This window comes from Lycorma delicatula, chromosome 4 (genome assembly GCF_047948215.1).
Source record: "Lycorma delicatula isolate Av1 chromosome 4, ASM4794821v1, whole genome shotgun sequence".
NCBI classification, from domain to species: Eukaryota; Metazoa; Arthropoda; class Insecta; order Hemiptera; family Fulgoridae; genus Lycorma; species Lycorma delicatula.
In genome coordinates this window covers 39481411-39487570 of record NC_134458.1, presented here as the reverse complement: position 1 = coordinate 39487570, position 6160 = coordinate 39481411, and positions in this window count along the sequence as shown.

Here is a 6160-nt window from a genome sequence, read left to right as displayed (position 1 = left end):
TACAGGGAAGGTGCAGTACCCTCGTGAAGCGGATTGCACAAAATGTCTGGCCGAATCCTCTGTCACGAGTTGCGCGGGGAAGGCTGCGATCGAAACCGCACGAGTGCGCAGAAAGGAGGGTTGAGCCAAGCTCGAAGGGCGGCTCCTCACGAAGTCAAGGAAAGTGGAGAATGGCGGTGTATTGATCGGTCCTAGGCGGGAGGTAAGCCTGCTGAGAATCAGGTAAACCCCCGGTCCGAAGATTTAGGACGGATCGAGAAGATGCGGTCGGAGTGGACCAAAATCTTCTCAAAAAGGGAGTCGAGAGCGTCCTTGGAGATTCGGCAGCTTCTTGACTCCTATTTGAGTCAATGTGCGTTGTTGGTCTCGGATCTGGTATTAAAAGGTGAGGGACTCCACCTGGTGGACTCCACTCCAACTGGTGGAGAAGGTTACAAAGAGCCTGTCTCCTTCGCCGCAGTAACTGCCGCGCCTGCGCCTATGCGGATTAGTCCACCGCTGCCAGTTCAGGCGCCGGCGGCTAAAATTAAGCGAGCTACCGTGAAGGTGGTTCCGCTAAAACCTGGTCTGGGGGCTTCGTCGTTAGCGACGGAGCTATTCCTGAAGATGGTTCTGGACCCGCGGAGAGAAAAGATCCAAGTCTCCCGGGTCACCAAAACAAGGAACCATGGCGTTATCTTATCAAGTCTAAGTGAGAGGTAGGCAAAGTAGCTGCTGGAGGCAGATGTTCTGAAGAAGGACGGACTGAAGACTTAGTTGCTGGTCGAGCGAAAACCGCAGGTATTAATGTATTATATGCCCAAAGCGACAAGCGTAGAGGAGCCCGTATTCCTCAAAGCCGTGCACGGTCAAAATCCTATATTGGATATGGCCGTCGAGGACTTCCTTAGGCAAACCAAGCTGGTTTGGTAACTGGGGAAGAAAGAAGCCCAAAAGAGTCACTGGCTATTGAAGACCTTGCCTAAGATCCGGCAGATCTTGGTGGCCGGTGGACCTCATGTAGGGTTGTCAACCATATAGAGGGGTTGCCCAGTGCTACAAGTGTCAGGGCTTTGGTCACACCTCTCTCCACTGCAGAGCGCAGTCGGAGATGTGTGGTCACTGTGCTCTTCCGGGGCACAGGGCAGCCAATTGCCTTGCCAAATGCGCTGTCTGTACCGCGGTGAAAGGCTTTGATGCTGGATATCGGGACCGGGGTAGGCAGCACAGAGCGCATGAGATTGCTCGGGTAAGAGCTGTAAAGAATGCAACTTATGACGACGCCTGAATTGAGAGAAGCCTTTGAGGACAGACTCCACCATTTTCAACGCTTGCGCCCTGGACAGTTGAACTTGCATCATTCCCGGGCGGTCACCAGTGAAGCCAGGAGGATCCTTGAAGTCCTCTTGGTCCAGGAGTTGTACTTGGTCTGGGATTAGGTGATAGGAGTGCCTGGAGCCGTAATGACCGCTGCTTCTGGGGAGCCGTCTGTTGTCAAGCGGAAACTCGGGAAAAAGTGGTAGTTCTCTGACCTTAGCGTGCTGCGCGAAAGAGTTAGGTCCACTAGGAGAAGATACCAGCCCCCTAACGGGGATTATCGTTGATGAAGTGCGCGATGATGGTCTGCGGAACTACCGGCGCGCTCGTAATGAGTATGTTCATTCCATCAAGGAATCCAGACTCAAGTTACGGCAAAACTCCATGCGCGAGTTGCAGCGCAGCTTCTGGCTGCTCGCAAAATCATGTTACCGGTCAAAGTCATTGCAAGTGCTGTCCAGTGTTCGGTGGTCTTGTCCACACTTTAATATCTGTGTCGACTTACCAGGCGTTCCTGGATACTCTTCCAGATGCTCCGGAGGGTGAAGCAGAGTTCGGCGTTAGGGCGGAGGCTACGCCCTTCCCTGGCGTACGGGCGGTGGGTCCCGTAGATATAGACAGTGGTTTCTCGAATGGCATGGAAAAAGGCACCGGGGATTGACCAACTTGACCCAGATATATTCTACCATCTGCTGCCTGTAAAGAGAGCAGCTTGGCAGGCTGTTCACGGGATGTCTTAGCTGGGGCTGCTTCCCGACTTGTTGGAAAGTGGCTTTGGTGAGGGTGCTCTTAAAACCAAGAAAGGATTCTAGTGAGGTCGGCATTTATCGACCCATCAGCCTCTTGCCGGTAATCGGTAAGTTGCTTGAAAGACTGCTTGTGGAACGGCTCTGGGAAAGCATTGAGTGAACTGTTTTCTAAATCGAGACCAGTATGGCATCACGAAAGGGGTTGGATCCAAGGATTGCATCTGAAATGCTCTTGCCGAGGTGTAAAGCGCCGACTGTAAATATGTTTTGGCAATTTTTATACACATAGAAGCAGCATTTCCTTCCTTGTGCTGCAGTTCTGTCCTCTATGAGTTGGAACGAGGCGATATTTCTGTAGCCCTGCAGGCCGTAGTACATTGACTATTTGTCTAATCGTACGGCTCTGTTTAATGATTTGCACCTAGCTGTGGAAAAATCTGTCACCAGAGGAAACCCGCAGGGTGCCGTTCTCTGTCCCCTGCAATGGAAACTGGTATTTGAGGGATTTCTGAGATTGACATTTCCAGAAGGGGTCACGGCCCAGGCTTTCGCCGATGGCTGTCTCCTTTTAGTTCGAGGTAATTGAAGACTGCACCTGGAAGATCGTGTGCAAGGGGCCTTGTTAACCGCGGAGGGCTGGATGGACATTCAAAATTTAAAGATTTCTGTGCCCAAGACGAAGTTATGCTTCTCAAAGATGTAGACAAATTATCGTACAGTAGAAACCCCCACATTAAGTATAAAGGCTGTGTAATCAGCTGAATGAGTGTTCATAAGTACCTAGGTGTTTTGTTTGACGAGAAGTTGCTGTTTAGCAACCGCGTTAGGCAAGTAGCAGCAGATGCCGTCTCAGCGATGCAAAAACTTAGGATTACTCGAAAGGATTATGGGTTATCTGGCCGTCATTTTTACATAATGTACCGAGATGTCTTCGAAAGCATGCCCTCTTACGCGGCGCCCGGTTGGATATGAATAGAGCACGTCTAGTACCCAGCGTAGAGCCTGGTACCTCCTATGAGGCTACCACCGTATTGGGAAAGACTCTTCCAATCGATTTAGTGGTGAAAGTTCGGGGAGCCATGTAGAAATTGCGAAGAGTCCGAGGCATTTGGGATGCGGTTTCGGGCCAGGCCAGTACCGGAACGGAACGGTGAACACAATGTACCGGATCTAAATTTCGTTCAGTTGCCCATCTCCCGCCTGTGGAAGAGGCTGCAGAGCCTCGCGATGAAACCATGGCAGCTGGAATAGGACACCACGACTAAGGGAAGATCCCTGTACAAATTTATATGGGATCTGGGAGGATGTTATGCCTCAAGTTCATTTTTAACAGCATCGGATGCCCAGGTTCTCAGGTGCCACTAGGAACAGGTGTTCCAGCATCCAAGCGTCTTCCAATACCCTGTGCCAGTTCTCTTATCATGTCTGAATATGTGTTTTTCTTCCACTTCCCCTTAAGAACCAAGAAGACTCGCGACCCCCTCAACATTTCTTTCTGGGAGACCACGTATCACCTCCACCTTCTGGAAAAGATAGATCCCTCTACCATTTAATCCTTACGACGCGTTACAGGTCACATAAGGCACGAGACTGTAACGCCTTCTCTCTCTTTTTGGCCAGTGTTTGCGTGCTCTTTTCATCAGTTTCCAAGCACATTTCCGTTTGTGTCTCTATATTCTGTCCCAGCTTTGGAAGGGCTATCTGATTAAGGGTTTCACTACTAATTCAACGTCTTTCGCCTTCTCCAAAATCGTGTATGCGGACTCTTTAATTTCGGTCTTAGTATTTCTACTCTGCCGAATCAACATGATCATTCGGCATATTTCTGACAATAAGTGATCTATATCTGTGCCGTCCGATACGTCACCATCACTGCTGTCTATTGCCTCCACTTTCCGCTTGAGCGGTCGTTCCATTAACACATTTCTTTTCTTTATTGGATCACTCTTCGCTGACGCCATTGGATATGCAACTTTCATTTCCGTCTCACGCCCTTGTTCCTTTTTCCCCGCCGGGAGGCGAGGAAGACCCATTTTGCCCAGAAGGGCAAATAAAATAGCTCAGTATAAAATCAGTTTATACTATAAAACACATAACAACTTGTGTGTGCTGATAACAGCTTATTATACTACTAGATAAGAAATAATTCTTGTCTACTTCCAAATACACACACAAACAGTACTACCAAGCGAATTTAACCTTTATTGCCAGCAGGCAGTAAAGCAATACGAAACTTAAAATCACTGTAAAAAAGTCGTCCGTTGTCCAAAATCATCCAATATAAAAAAACACGTCCAATAATTTATCTACCACACTTGTTAATGTACAATCCAATCAAAATTCAAAAACCACGCAGAGCAACAAGAACACGTCTTACGCAACCACTCTATTTTTTCGAATGCAAGAGAACTAAAATCAGTTTGACTAATTTTACAATAATTTACAAGTCTGTATATTTTCCATCAATTTATTATAATAGAATCGACAGCATTTGTAAATAATGGCCACCACCATTTTTTTCTACGCACTCAAATTCTATAATTTCCAATACCATTATCATGGTAATCAACGCCACTCCTACGTTTAGTATATATTCTGCTATCATAAAAGGCTGATGGTATCTATCTTTTTTCCTTTTTGATTGTATCTTTTCATATTTGATAATGGCCATTGCGGTTACTGGAAAGAGTCAACACTGCATTATCATTCCATCTAGCAAAATTTGTTTTTTCATCATATTAACCTCTATTTATTTTCTGCAATTCTTTAGAACAGTTTAATGGGCAATTAGGAAGCCCAATTTCTCTGAAAATGCTAGTCGCAGACCAGTTTGTTTTTTGTTTACAATTTTTTGGTTTCTTCCTGCAACTGGATTTTTGAACATCATGTCTTTTTCAGTACGCAAATGAATCTCAAACGTATCTTTTATATCGGTTGTACCTGTCGAAGAAGTCTCAGCAAATTTTAATCAATATCTTCTTTGTCAGTAAGTTCTCAAACATCTCGTGGAATATAAGTCGCATCGATGGCAGTTGCTTGTGAAATATTAACTTCATCTTCTAAAACGAAATGCATTTTTTCAAAATTCTACACTTCAATAAAGTAAAATTAATGCTTTTAAATACATTGCACGGGTATCTCACAAAGTAAACACTACTTCACTAACATATGAAATTGACTGAGCACGTAGTCAGACACTGAACATTTTATAAAATCGACAAAATGATAAACAAACAAAAATTTAACGATTTAAACATAAAAATAGAACGCGGGATTGCAACGTTATTATTTGTAATGTAAGAATAACATGGTGCACGCCTAGCGTGTGATTCATCACTCCATAACCAAAGTGCGTCATCGCACCATTATCTTTAAAAATCAGTATTTATTATCATTTTCATAAATTGATAAATAAAAGCACCCCTTAAATAAAATAGAAATATTAGTTTTAACAAGCATGTCGCGATCATTATATACCTAATACGGAAGGGGTTACACAATCTCGTAAAATGCAGAAATTGATATCCAAATAAACTCTGTAATTAAAAACCTATTATCATGTAATTAAGAAGAATGTTTACGAAAAGGTTTGTATACGCACCATTGGCTGTTAATTACTTTAGAAATCATATGCATTATTTGATCACAACTTGAAAAGGTTTCCTAGCCTCTTTAAAACAAGTACCATTAACTAATTAGTAGTTTATTTGCCATTATACCGAGGAGAAAACTGGATTATAAACGGTCTTCAAAAAATATGTAGAAGCATATTTCTACATATTTAGTCATAAATACTTTATTGTTTATTACACTCTTCGCAGTTTTCCCCATTTTAATGCCTCTAAGTCAGGTGTGGCCAACAGTTTTTGCCTCTGGGCTGAACGAAAAATTAAAAAATGTTAAATACAAATACTATTCACTTAAGTAAACAAAATTTTATTATGGAATTTGTTTACGAATAAATTAATAAACGCATTAACAAAAAAAAAACTACTGTGACGTGTTGAGTTTTTAAATTTCTGTATTTTCCATTATTCAATTGCTTATAAAAAAAAGCAAATATTGAAAAAGTTTTCGCGGGCCGCATAAATTCATTACGTGGGTCAGATCTGGCC